The sequence below is a fragment of the Cyprinus carpio genome, chromosome B7 (assembly GCF_018340385.1).
Source record: "Cyprinus carpio isolate SPL01 chromosome B7, ASM1834038v1, whole genome shotgun sequence".
NCBI lineage: Eukaryota > Metazoa > Chordata > Actinopteri > Cypriniformes > Cyprinidae > Cyprinus > Cyprinus carpio.
The window spans coordinates 3829879-3844905 of NC_056603.1; the positions used below are offsets into that span (position 1 = coordinate 3829879).

Genomic DNA, 15027 nt, shown 5'->3' on the forward strand with positions numbered 1-15027 from the left:
GCATGATGTGGAAGAAACCAAATTGTCAGACACTTTCTTTGTGGGCATGATCAATAGTGATGCAGAAACTGTTCAGCAAGAGTACGAAGCAAAAAAAAAGAAATGATTCAGATATGAACTGTGTGTCTAAGGACAAATGGATTGTGTCGCTTCAAGTCAATGGAACGACTGTGCCACTTCCACTTGATGCAGGAGCGAAGGCCAATCTCATAAGCACAAGTGACATAAAGGAAATGAAAATGAAGCCCCAGATAAAAAGAAACCCTGTGTTGCTCAAAACCTACAATGGACAGACTCAAAGTGTCAAAAACAAAACTCATCACCTGCTCTTTGTTGTAGTCCTAGATAATCATCAGTCTCTCCTTGGCGACAAAGCCTGCAAAGAATTAGGACTGGTACAAAGAGTTTACTGCATCAATAGCTATGATGTAACAGCAACAAAACAGGACACTGCAAATTACATTGTTTGCAGATTTGATGGACTGGGAGCTCTACCATTCATTTACAAAATTCAACTCAAAGAAGATGCTCACCCTGAAGTTCATGCTCCAAGAAGGGTTTCTGCACCACTGAGAGATAATTAAAAAAGGAACTTGACAGGATGGCAGCTCTAGGAGTAATCAAGAAAGTGGAGGAACCTACAGACTGGGTAAACTCAATGCTTTGTGTTAAAAAGAAAAACAATGATCTGAGAGTACACATGGATCCTCGAGACCTGAATGCAAACATAAAAAGGGAGGACTACAAGATTCCAAAGCCTAAGGAGATCACAAGAGAAATGACTGGTGCACAGTATTTCAGCAAGTTAGATGCTTCACAGGGATTCTGGCAATTGAAGCTTCATGAAGACAGTACCAAATACTGCACGCTCAATACACAGTATGGACATTATTCATTTCTATGCCTTTCCTTTTTAGCCTCAGAAATCTTTCATTGTGCCATGAAGCATGTCATAGAGGGACTGGAGGGAGTATGTGCATATGTCGATGACATAGTGGTTTGGGGATCATCAGTGCAAGAACACAATCAGAGACTTATCCAGCTACTCCAAAGAATTCAGAAATAAGGCCTCAAGTTTAACAGAGCTAAATATCTGTTTGGCGTCACTGAAATTACCCTTCTAGGTGATAAGTTGTCTGGACATGGTGTTGAACCTGACAAAAGCAAATTTCAGGCAATTCTGGATATGCCGAGTCCAGTGGACAAAAAAAAGGTGTGTTGAGGATAATGGGAATGGTGAACTTCATTGGTGAATTCATTCCCAACCTCTCCGCAAAAACTGCTAGTCTCAGAGAACTGTTGAATCATAATGCTGAGTTCAAGTGGGCAAATAAACATGAGCAAGAATGGAAAATGCTCAAGTCAATACTGACAACAGAACCAGTTCTGTACTTTGATTACCTTCTTTGATTCTTTTACAAAGTATTAAAATCTCCACAGATGCGTCAAAGGATGGATTAGGTGCATTTTCAAGAAATCTAGATTTACAATCAGGGTTAGATGCTTCTACACCTTTATTATTCACCTATCATTTCTCTCTGATTTTAGGAATACATTTTGGGTAGGAATTGGGTTAGGTCTGTATTTTTAGACAGTAATGTTGATCCGGGATCAACAAAATATGTTGATCCAGGAACATATCTCACTTTGCAAAATCACGGCGACTGTCTATGGCTTACCATCGTTCGCAGCAGAAATGGCCCATAAGCATTTAATTGCCATCATCAGAAAAAATCTGAATAAGATAAGATATCTAATGATGAGAGTGCAACAGTATGACTTTGAATTAGTCTATACTCCAGGCAAATACATAGTCCTAGCTGATGCATTGAAGCTCAAGCAAATAGCTGAGGAGACAGCAAAAGATCCCGTTCTCCAAGCTGTAATTGACAATCTGAACAACAACTGGGTCAAAAGTTCTTGTGCACAATTCTACAATGTGAGATCTGAGCTCAGTGTGGCAGATGGTATTCTTCTGAGACGAGACAGAATAGATGTTCCACAAGTGTTGAGAGAAGAGATGCTTTCCAGGATACATCTTGGAATAGAGAAATGCAAAAAGAGATCCAGGGATTCAGTCTATTGGCCTGGAATAAATTCTGACATTAAGAATGGTCAGTACTTGTGAAGTATACCTAAAACATCAAACAGATAAGCAAGAGAACCTTTGATCACAACAGACCTACCTGTACCGTAAGTGGGTACTGATCTGTTTCATTTCCATGGAAAATAATACTTGCTGTTAGTGGATTACTTTTTTGAGTTTCCCAGAAATCGCCCTGTTGTCTATCTCCTCAAGTATGTACTTGAGGATTCAGCCTTTGAAGTCAATTTTTGCCAGGCACGGCATTCCGCTGGTAGTTGTGAGTGACAACGGCCCATGCTACAACTCAAGAGAATTTCAGGATTTTGCTGCTCACTTTGGTTTCAAACATGTGACTTCAAGTCCCCATCATGTTCAGTGTAATGGGAAAGCATAAAAATGAGTTCACATTGTGAAGCAATTGCTCAAGAAAGCATCAGAAGGCAAGTCAGATCCATATCTAGTTATTCTGAGCTATCGAGCAACACCTCTTACGCATGGTGCATCTCCTGCAGAGCTCTTAATGAATCGTAAGATAAGAACAACGCTTCCCTTCAGAATGAACAAAAAATTAGACAACATGGGCAGTGCATCTGTAAGGCAGAAACAGAAAGCTCTCCAAAAGAGATAAAAGACAAACTATGACAAACAAACAAAAATGCTGAAAGTGTTATCAAAGATTGACATTCTGGTCTCACCTGAAGAACAAGTACCACCAAGCATGTATTGCAAGAATTGTTGCTATGTTGGTACTGTTATTTTGCTTGTGGGATAGAATGTTACTTTAGAATGTTACTCAGATTCGGCAAAGTGATCTGGGAGTGGCTTGCTGTAAATCAGTGTTTGAGAATTTAAAAAGTAAATAAACACACACCCATAATGGCAGTGTTCCAAACTTTTCAGGATTTATTTAGCAGCCAACTCATGACAACTTACTGTACATCACAGAAAAGAATCAGTGACAAGCTTTCGGGTTAAAATCCTTAATGACTATTTCTTATTTAAACAATTTAAACCATCTTTAAAATTAAGGTGACCATATGGGCCCTTTTTCCCCAGACCCGTCCTGGCCAGGGTTTAAGATAAAAGTCCTTAATGATATTCTCACATTTAAACAATTTAAAACATCTTAAAAATAAAATATCTTTAACAGGCAGCACAGTAAATATTTTTGTGATTGGTAATAAGCATTCACTTCATTATGTTGTTCAGTTAGCTTTGTTTTATTATCTATTATTTTATGTAAGCTTAAACAAGGCAGCAGAATTGCTTGAAGAGGCTTTACATTGTTTCCAATGTAACTTTCCAGGATATCACGGTACTTTAACACAACCTGTGAATGAACACATTTTTGTTTATTACATCACATGGTTTTTATAATCAGTAACATACATTCATCTTATGGCATAAATTAATGTGCAAAATGCAGTTGTGAAAACGTACTTTTAGGAGCGTTCTCCTTCTGAATCACCCGTACAGGGGTTTGAAACCAACTCAGTGTCACGTTTGTGAATCCTCTGTCAGCCAGGGCAGATGCCAACTGAAAATAGCATTAATACTGAACAAATCAAAATATGACAATACACTCAGATATGTTTATTCATAATACATTTTTTTAGGTATATAAATTAAACGGCCAGTTTTTCACAACCAAACAGGATTTGAGACCCCCTGCACATACTTTAATGCAAGTAAAGTAATGAAGTATTTAGATGTGTTTATGTGAATGTGGTTATTTATAACATGCACTGTACACCAGGGTCCTGTTTCATAAAAGACACTAAGCTTAGACTGAAGTCCCAAACCTGACTCGAAGTAAACTAACAAATCAATCGGGGCTAAAGGGGTTCCATAAATGACAATTTATGTTCAGGCAACCTCACTAATTGATCTAGGTTCAGTGAGTCAAGATAATTTTAACTCGTATAATGAGATGCTGAAAACACCAGTGAATTCATGTGTGTTTAAATGTAATGTCTCGGTTATGTATGGTAACCATTGTTCCCTGAAGGAGGGAATGGAGACGCCACATCGGTGACAGACGAAAATGGGATATCACTTCGATAGATCAATCTACTTCGAGTGTAAACTAAATGAGTGTATGCTAATTGGAATGTTGTTATTTGGTCAATATGTCGCTGATCACAGCGTGAGTATAATAAGGCAGCAGGTGCAATGCATACCAGGTTTTCGCCGCTGAGGAGCCGATCCGGAGACCCAGCAGCTCAGCGGTGGTACAGCAACCATGGCGACGGGACGTGGCGTCTCCGTTCCCTCCTTCAGGGAATGAGGGTTACCATACGTAACCGAGACGTTCCCTTTCAGTCGGTCACTCTCGACGCCACACCAGATTGGTCTATCGAAGCGATATCCCATTTTCGTCGGTCACTGACGTGGTGTTGAGAGTGACCGACTAAAAGGGAACTGTGTCGTTCATTCATTTCCTTTCAACAGACGAAATGAATGCATTGCATGATTTAATCCATTTGTATAGCCCTGCTTTGGATTTATTTATCCCAAATTTCACAAATTCCACAACATTTCATTTTGTGTATTCAGTTCCTTTTTTATGACAGAATTGTACTTTGCAAAATCAGATGGCCCTATTCAGGTTTTATAGGATTTCTATTTGATCTTACCTTTTCCAGAAAGTTTTCTCTCATTGATTGGTCGGTCAAATCATCTTTGGAGTTCAGCATCATCTTTACAATTGATCTTTTTAAAACAGGACCTAATCAAACAAGCATTATCAAACATTCATATAAATACATAAAAAAAAATAGTTTGGAGAAAAATAGTTTGGACCCCAGACAGAGACACATTATTAGTTGGGTTTGTGTTCCGTAAAATATATTAGTGCTCCCATAGTAATATGAAAATATAATTATCAGATATATAATCTAATATTTTTAGCCAATATTGTAATAATGTGTGACCTTGGACCACAAAACCAGTCTTAATATTTGTAGCAATAGCCAACAATACACTGTATGCGTCAAAATTATCATTTCTTTTTTTTTTTTATGCCGAAAAACATTAGTTAAAGATCATTTCCTACCATAAATATATAAAAACTCAATTTTTGATTAGTAATATGCATTGCTAAGGACTTAATTTAGACAACTTTAAAAGGCGATTTTCTCAATATTGTAATTTTTTGGATCCTCAGTCTCCAGATTTTCAAATAGTTGTATCTTAGGCAAATATTGTCCTATCCTAACAAATCATACATCAGTGGGAAGATTATTTATTCAGCTTTCAGTCCCTTATGACTGGTTTTGTGGCCCAGGGTCACATATTTAAAATAATATTTTCCGTCATTTTAATCTAATGCTACAGATATACCTTCTCCAAAAACCTCCACCTCACACAGAGTGAGTGTCTTCATGTCTCCAGGAATGATCAGATTCACGTAACGTCCCTCCATCCCACCGCACGAGTAGCTGTAGGACTCACCTGCTGGAATAGCAGGAATAACGGCACATCTACAGACAGAGAGAAACAGATGAGGGATATAAAAATGCTGTAATATTTGCATTAATCCTTCACTTTTGTGCTGGATCTCTCATGATCTTCCAGCCACAAGTTTCTCACATGGGATTGTTGTTGCCATTGTTCTCCAAAGAGTTTCCAATGCGAATCTCCGCTCCATTTATTTTTTCTACACAACAGTCAATTCTGTTAGTGACCACCACTCTACTAACGCTGTACACATTATTCAGATCCAGTCTCCACCATGGGTTAGTCTCAGCAAGTGTTGAGGAGCAGCCTCCTTTATACTGCTCATGAAGACCCCGATTACCATCAATGGCCCTTTCAGCAAACCAGTCCCCAGATGTTGATGACTGAGTAGTGCTTCCATTTGATGCCAAATTTCCTAGAAAACCGTGAAGAAAAGTGTGTGAGAGAGTGTTTTTTTTATTTTCTCTTCAGATACAAGGAAACTGACCAAAGATGCTCCTACTGAAAAAATAAATAAAATAAATAAATAAATATATATTATATATATATATATATATATATATATATATATATATATATATATATATATATATATAAAACATTTTTGTAAAGTGTTTTTTTTTTTAAGTGTTGTTTAGGTTTTGTGTAAATCATGAATCGGTTAGTCTTGACTGACAACACTACCATTCGGCTCGTATGGGCTCCGAGCCTCCGCCAAACAGTTTTGATGAGTAATCAATGCCAGAGATTTGAGAATGGACTGGAAGGTGAAGCAGAGAGGCAAAACTACTGACTTGTTCAGGACTTCAAGTGCAGGTCAGTTTCATCTGTAAATAGGCAATTGAAGTTTTGTCTTTGTTTACTTAGTTAAGCATTAAACTGCTAGAAACTGTTAGCAGTAACACCCATTGACTATAATTACTCTAAACACTGAAGCCTATGCTAACATCATTATTATCTAATGTAAAGTAACAGTGGTAATTTAGCAGATAAATATTCACATTGTTTTATAATGGGTTTAGAGGGAGCTAGAGAAGACAACAACAGAACCCTTTTAAAAAGTAACAATGGTTTTACTACGAATAAAACAATTTTATTTTATTTATTTATTATTTTTTTTTACTTTAGTTAAACCATGGTAACCATATATTAACCATGGTTTTGCTACACTACTAACCATTGTTTAAGCATGGTATTTGTAGTAAAACAATGTTTATACAAATGGTTATCAATCTGACTAAAAAACATGGTTACTATATATTTACTATAATAAAACCATGGTTAATTTTTGTAGGGGGGAAATATGACTCATGATAATATATCATATGTTCAGTATTAGGATTTTTCTATACATATATTGTTATGATTATTGTACTAATTTACTAATTTTGACATTTAGGCAATTAAAAAAAACAAACAAACAAAAAAAACCCACAGTTCCCTTTCAGTCGGTCACTCTCGACGCCACGTCGGTGACCGACGAAAATGGGATATCGCTTCGATAGACCAATCTACTTCGAGTGTAAACTAAACGAGCCAATGCACATTGGCATGCAATTATTGCATCCAGCTGCCGCTGATCACAGCGTGAGTATAATAAGGCAGCAGGTGCAATGCATACCAGCTTTTCGCTTCGGAGCCGAGCGTTAGTATCGTTCTGCTCAACTGTGTCTGCTGTGAACTACGAGTTCAGCACGCTCTCGGAAGCTTCGTGTGTTGGCGAGACGGCGATTCAGCGGTGGTCGTTCCAGCGTCGAGTGGATTGCACACTTCAGGCTGCACTACCCCCTGTCGTGTTGCAAGCGGCCAATTCCCCTGTGCTCCTCAGCACTAAAAGAGCATTTCCTAAAGAGCAAATTTCTCTAAAAAAGCTTCATGGGTGCGTCTTTGTAAAGACGACGGATCGTCCTTATAAGGATGCCGTTTCACCTGTGCGTTTCTGGGTGCCGTCGTTACCTGGCAACGGGTGATGGTCACGATTGCTGCCTCACGTGTCTGGGCAAACACGCTGAGGTAGCTTTCGTGGATGAGTTATTTTCTCTCTGCGGGAAGATGACCATCTCGGAGCTGCGAACCAGGCTCTGCTTCCTTCAAAAAAGGGGGCGGAGTCCCGTTGCCGCCGCCGCGATTTGGGGCTCGTTCTGGCGGCCGACAGACGAAAACCATTTCCAGCAGTAGCACGGGCGGTTTGAGGATTATAGTGGTGGCAAACCCCGCAGGGAACCAACCCTCTGGGGACCATCACTCCTCTTGCATCTCCGATCCAGAGGAGTAACCCACGGAACGCGCTGGGCCCTCTTCAAAGAGCGTACCAGTGGTATCCAGTGGGCCTCCCCCTGACCAGATGTCGATCTCAGCATCGGAGGGAGAGCTGTCAGATGAAGATTCAGTTGTGCTGCTGCCCTCTGGGATGGTGGCGGAGCCTGAATTGGATCTGGAGATGACAGCTATGCTTTCCCGGGCCGCCGAGAGGGTAGGGCTCGAGTGGAAATCTCCACCGCGTCCCGAGCCCTCGGGGCAGGATGATTGGTTTCTCAAGGTGGCGTGTGCTGGTTTTCAGCGCCCCACCCTGGTGCCTTTCTTCCCGGAAGTGCATGACGAGCTCACCAGGTCGTGGATGGCACCTTTTACTGCCAGAAACTGGCTGGTGGGTTCCTCCTCCCTCACCACCCTCGATGGCAGTGCAGCGAAGGGGTATTCGGTGATTCCCCAGTGGAGCGGGCGGTAGCGATGCAAGTGTGTCCTAAGTCTGCCTCCTGCTGGTGAGGGGAGACCCGGTGCTTCCTTCCCGGGTCTATAGGCATTCGTCTGGTCTAACCGGCGGTGCCTATATGGCTTGCGGGGAAGCTGCTTCTGCCTTACACGCTGTGGCGTTACTGCAGGTGCACCAGGCCAAGGCACTGAAGGACCTGCACGAGGGTGGTTACGATCCAGAAGTTCTGAAAACTCAGAACCGCCACTGCCCTCGCGCTCCGAGCGACGAAGGTCACCGTGCATTCTCTGGGTCGTGTGATGTCCACGCTTGTGGTCCAGGAGCGCCATCTCTGGCTGAGTCTGGTTGAAATGAGGGACGCCGACAAAAAGATCAGTTCCTTCGAGAACCTGCCTGTGTCCCAGACCGGTTGGCCTCTTCGGTGACGTGGTCGATCCTCCAAACCTGGCCACAGCTGGCCCCCGTTCGTGCTAGGCTGCACTGGAGGAGGGCAGACTGAGGATCTGGAAATCCAACGGTTTTTCTGGCTCCCGGCGGGCAGCCCAAACACCGGCTGCCTCCACCAGATCCAGCCGGTTTGCATATGCCCCAGCCTCGTCACCGAGGGCGGTTCTAAGCCCCCTGCGTTCCACCCGCCTCCCCGCGCCGCGTCCGCAGCAGCCTCCAGCAAGTGGCGCCGTAGAGCTGGGCATAGGCAGGCCGCCCCGCACCCTCCTGGCCCCCGTCCAAACCTGGCAGTGAGCCACAGACCTTTTCATGAGAGCAAGAGGCCCCGGGACGGGCGGTGGGTTACGACCTGCCCAGAGAGAGGTAGCCGCTTTCTTGGGGTAAATTGTGAAGCATCGTTGTCCCCCTCTCTCTCCTCCTGGAGGAGGGCCAGTTGTGCGGGGAGCACCTCATCTGGAAACTTAAATCTCGACGGTATGGAGTTGGATTCGGTCGAACAGACAGCACGCCTCACAGAGGAACGTGCGCGGTTTTCTCTGTCACTCTGAGGTCCCATGGCGGGAGCGGGTTACATATGAGGCCGCTCCACTGAGAGTTGCGGACCGGCCAACATCGCCTCGTCGCCAAACCCTCACCCCGTGGTCATCTTGTGTTTTCACAGGGCAGGGGTGCTCCTAGAGCCTCCAGGCCTGTGGTTTACACGGATGCCTCCACTCGGGGGGCCACGTACCGGGCTGCAGTCTCAGGGGTTTCGCCCCAGCTGCAGTGGCAAGCCAGCGGGCGGTTCGAGAGCTGGTTGAACGGACAACACAGTGACGAGCTGTCTCGAGCAATGCTCCCAGGAGAATGGCGACTCCATCCCCTGACGGTCCAGCTGATTTGGAGACGGTTCGGAGCCGCTCAGGTAGACCTGTTTGCTTCTCCAGAGACCGCTCACTGCCAGTTGTTCTATTCCCTGACCGAGGGAACTCTCAGCAGGGATGCACTGGCACACAGCTGGCCGCGGGGCCTACGCAAGTATGCGTTTTCCCCCAGTGAGCCTTCTTGCACAGACACTGGAGGATGAGGAGCAAGTCTTGCTAGTGGTGCCGTATTGGCCCACGCGGACCTGGTTCCCCGAACTAGTGCTCCTCGCGACAGGCCCTCCTTGGCCGATTCCTCTGAGGAAGGATCTACTGACTCAGAGACGGGGCACCATTTGGCACCCGCGTCCAGACCTTTGGAAACTCCATGTCTGGTCCCTGGATGGGACGCGGAGGTTCTAGGTGACCTGCCCCAGGAGGTAGTGAACACCATCACTTCGGCAAGAGCACCGTCTACGAGACACGCTTACGCCTTGAAGTGGAACCTGTTCGTCGAGTGGTGTTCTTCTCCGCCGAGAAGACCCCCGAAGATGCCCAGTTGCGGTTGTGCTTTCCTTTCTGCAGCAAGGGCTGGAGCGAAGGCTGTCTCCCTCCACCCTCAAAGTCCAGGTTGCTATTGCTGCGTACCATGACCCCGTGAATGGGAAGTCTTTAGGTAAGCATGACCTCGTCATCAGGTTCCTTAGAGGGGCCAGGAGGTTAAATCCTTCCCGGCCCCCCTCCATACCCTCTTGGGACCTGACTCTGGTGCTGAAATCACTACAGCAGGGCCCATTCGAGCCTTTGCATTCAGTCGAGCCAAAGTTTCTTTCATTGAAAACTCTGCTCCTGCTTGCACTGGCCTCCATCAAGAGGGTAGGGGACCTGCATGCATTTTTGGTCGGTGATTTGTGCCTAGAGTTTGGGCCGGCTGACTCCCAGGTAATCCTGAGGCCCCGGCCCGGCTACGTGTCCAAGGTTCCCACTACACCTTTCAAAGACCAAGTGGTGAACCTGCAAGCGCTGCCCCTGGAGGAGGCAGACCCAGCCCTAGCTTTGCTCTGTCCCGTCCGAGCATTGAGATGCTACGTAGACCAGACACAAAGCTTCAGGACCTCAGACCAGCGCTTTTTGTCTGTTACGGAGGCCGGCAGAAGGGGAATGCCGTCTCTAAGCAGAGGATGGCCCGCTGGATTGTGGATGCCATAGCCCTGGCTTATCAGGCACAGGGTGTGCCCTGCCCGTTCAGGTTGCGAGCTCACTCAACAAGAAGTGTTGCATCCTCCTGGGCGCTGGCTCATGGCACCTCGCTGACAGATATTTGTAGAGCTGCGGGTTGGGCGACCCCTAACATGTTCGCTAGGTTCTATAGCCTTTGTGTAGAGCCGGTATCCTCCTGTGTTTCTCACCTCAAACGGGTAGTGGCACCGAGAGGCCCCGGTTAGTGTCGGCTTGCTAAAACCGCTCCAGAGTGTCCGTACTGTAGACCCTGTTGAGATCCTCCATCACCCTAGGCAGCTGGACGCGGCGGAACGTCCGGTGCCAGGCCTTCATGATGAATCTGTGAGAACCATGGAAGGCTGGGTTCCATATTGAGACCTAAGCGGTACTCGTATGCGTATAGTCCACGGTATAGCCTTAGAGCCCGTGTTTCCCCGGCAGACTTCTGCCTTTCCAGGAGGGTTTGAATCACCTCAAATTTCTCCATATACACCTAAACGGATGCTATATGTGTATTTGCTCCCGAGACCTCCTTCGGGAACGGGTGGAACGGGTGGAACGGGTACGTTTTCCCAGTGTTATCCAGTCTCACCCAGTGAGGTAGTGCTTTGACAATGGTGAGTGGAGCTACTTGTTCCGAGCCCCGGCCTACACCTAATAGGGGCGCAGGCGGCTCGGACAGGGCACTGGAAGGGGCAGCACCCATGGCGCTTTGGTAGGGATCCCATTTTCGTCGGTCACCGACGTGGCGTCGAGAGTGACCGACTGAAAGGGAACGTCTCTGTTACGTATGGTAACCCTCGTTCCCTGAAGGAGGGAATGGAGACGCCACGTCCCGTCGCCATGGTTGCTGTACCACCGCTGAGCCGCCGGGTCTCCGGCTCGGCTCCTCAGCGAAAACCTGGTATGCATTGCACCTGCTGCCTTATTATACTCACGCTGTGATCAGCGGCAGCTGGATGCAATAATTGCATGCCAATGTGCATTGGCTCGTTTAGTTTACACTCGAAGTAGATTGGTCTATCGAAGCGATATCCCATTTTCGTCGGTCACCGACGTGGCGTCTCCGTTCCCTCCTTCAGGGAACGAGGGTTACCATACGTAACCGAGACGTTTTTAAATCTCAAGTGTTTAATTCATTATAATATAAAACAATAACACATGGTTGTAAAATAATACTTTAAATGTAACAAATTAATGTATATATTTATATTTTTAAATAATGTATAATTTATTTATAATGTTTAATGTTTATATTATATATATATATATATATATATATTATATATATATATATATATATATATATATATATATATATATATATATATATATATATCCATAGCATAGGATTGTTGTGATTCATTAATGAACAATTCATCATAGATGTTTCATCAAAACATATTAACCACAGTTTTCTAACATTAATCAGGTATGACGAAACAAGGAATAATGTTGTCATGATATTTCGACGCATATTTCATGAGCGCATAATTCATGCTGCGCACAGGTCCTATCCACAATACAGCAGAGACAGACCAGTTTTTTACTTATAAAAAATGCAAGAATAGCAAACAAACAACATATCACATTAAAGAGCAATAAAATCGGTGTGAAACAAGTGTTATATGATAACAGTACATTGCGCAATAATTAAAACATTAAAAATAAAGTGAAAACAATGTTTATTCCAAGTATTTATCCAGCAATAAGAAGCCGTGGGAACATTCTCAGTTTAAAGAATCTATTTAACATTAGATGATACCCTACCATATATGTGATCTTCCATTTTAACATGAAACATTATATAAGTGAGTCGTTTGTAAGCGTTGTCAGTCATGGGATAACTGTTGAGAATCTGCCCGCGGCTGCTCATTACTGCTGGAGAAATACTCTATATATATATATATATATATATAATGTTTTAATTCTATTTATTATGTTATTGTACTTATTATTGCACACTGTTTACTATGATTCATCTCCAATCTTATCTGTAGTATGCTATTCAATCACTGTGCTCAAACCCAGAGGATATGACACATTTAAGATGGTAAAACCAGTTATTTTTGAATAGCTCGGGGATGAAAAATATGAGTATATTTGAACAACTCTATTTTGATCTAATACGTGACGATTGTAGCTTATCGGAAAGTAAAGTAAGGGCACGAAAGCAATTTTAACATTATTACTGTTTAATTTGTACAGTCTTTAGTCATGGGTAATGTTTTATAAGATATATAAGCTTGTCCGATTTTATTGCTCTTTAATGTGATATGTTTGTATGGTATTCTTGCATTTAAGTAAAAAACTGGTCTGTCTCTGAAGTATTGTGGATACGCCTAGTGCGCTCCCATTTAAATCATGAAATATGCATCAGAAAATCATGACAACTTTTTTCCTTGTTTTGTCATATCCGATTAATATTAGAAAACTGTGGTTAATATGTATTGATGAAACATCTATGATGAATTGTTCATTAATAAATCACAACATTCCCGTGCTATGGGCATTGCCATTCATGCAGGATACAGTGGAAGTTATTTTACACAACCACTCGAAGCTTCCGGTTTTCGAACGCGGACCTTTCGTGAAAAAGGCCTTTAGGAGTCTAACGGGTGGGGGGCGGGGGGATAGGGGTATAAGGAATCGGAAGTGACTCTGGACGGGAGACACTTTTCCTCGGGCTGGCGTTAGTTTGTTGGCTCTGCTGTCCACATGTTAAGTCCATCAGTTGTGATTATTGCTGTGAGTTTGTGTTTCTCAATTGCTCTGCTGTTCTTAGTGTTGCGTTGTTGACGACTATGCTATGACTTGACTATGTATTCTTCAAAGTGTTTTCTTTTGGACATTTCCTAGACTCAGAGTTGAGACAAGGTTAGTATGTCACGTGATGTACATAAGCAACATGTAGCATTTCAGATTGTATAAAAACACTAGTTTAGGAGTGGGAGCTAACATTTGGAAATTTTTGTTTTGATAGTGTAGAGTATGGCATTGCTTATGCTGAAGAATTTTTCTTTCTTTTTCTTTTGATTAGATTAGAATTGAGGCTGGTTTAAGTTAGTTGGTTTGTGTTTTATTCATTTCTTTGATTTAAGCTCCGCTCTTGTCTCACTCTTAAGTTTATTGTTCTTGCATTTGATTATATTTCTTATGTTGAAATTCCATTGTAACTGTAAAGTTTTGTAGAGCAATTGGTGGTTTTGGTGAAAATCTTTAACTAAAAATTTATCAGTTCATTTTGTCTCAAGTTTGTTTGTTTCTTACTTCACACAGTTCGTTTTCTGGTAACAAACAATTCCCTTATTTTCAATCATTCCTTTTATTAATTTATCACTGTGTTGCTTTCCTACATTCCTGGATGCCAATAATAATAACAACTATTAAGGAGACATAACATGCTGATGAAAAAGTGACAGGTACGAGAAAGTTAGTGAAAAAAGTTAAGACACATAAGTGACACAGATATCGGGGGGAAACAAAGAGATTGAAAAGGAAAATGGGTAAAGGTGCAGTTCTAAAGATAACCTTTAATTATATTGCATGGCCCCAGCCTATAAGAATTTAAAACTTTTTTATGTGATGGTGATGGCCATACAAAAAATAGGGATGTCCATGTTTTCAAAATTTGTTGTGGGTGTATGGGATGGTCTAAATGAGGGTGAGATTTCCCTGCCTAAAATTTTGTCCCAATCCGGCCATGTCTATAGCAGTGACTTACCTATCAACTGCCCGTAGACATCTATCTTACAAATACTAAGGATCCTTTGATCTCCAGGAATATGAAGAATCACGTAACGTCCCACCATTCCACATGAGTAGGTTTCTGTGGCTCCAGAAGGAATAGTAGAAATTTTGGCACATCTACATACAGAAAGGTCACATTATCCATTTCTGTTAATTGTCAATTGTAGACAAAGATAAGAAGTCAAAGAAAACCTCACATTGGGTTTCTATAAATGTCGTCACGGAAGTTCCCGACACGAAGAACCGCCCCGTTTATCCTCTGATAAGTGGTGAGGTCATCTCTGTTAGTGATGGCCACTCTTTTCACTTGGTATTCATTCAGCAGATCCACTTTAAGCCACGGGTCGGTCTCTTCTGTAGTTTGGGTACAGGTTTGGTATAAACGATCAACAGCATATCTAGCATCCCAGCCTGTGGTCTGTGAGGAAGCACTCACGGTGCACCATAGCGCTAAGTTCTCTGCAAAAAGTTTCATGGATAGAGGTCAGTAAAATGCATTCTTCACCTTT

At 43.1% G+C, this 15027-nt stretch overlaps 1 long non-coding RNA gene across 1 annotated transcript; it reads right to left on the bottom strand.

Moving 5' to 3' along the window:
* Positions 1-2893: 2893 nt before the first annotated feature.
* Positions 2894-4764, bottom strand: LOC109110549. Its single transcript, XR_006155131.1, has 3 exons — positions 4723-4764; positions 3527-3623; positions 2894-3416 (listed from the first exon to the last, which is right to left on the bottom strand). It is a non-coding gene; the product is annotated as an uncharacterized LOC109110549 (long non-coding RNA).
* Between the last annotated feature and the right edge of the window lie 10263 nt (positions 4765-15027).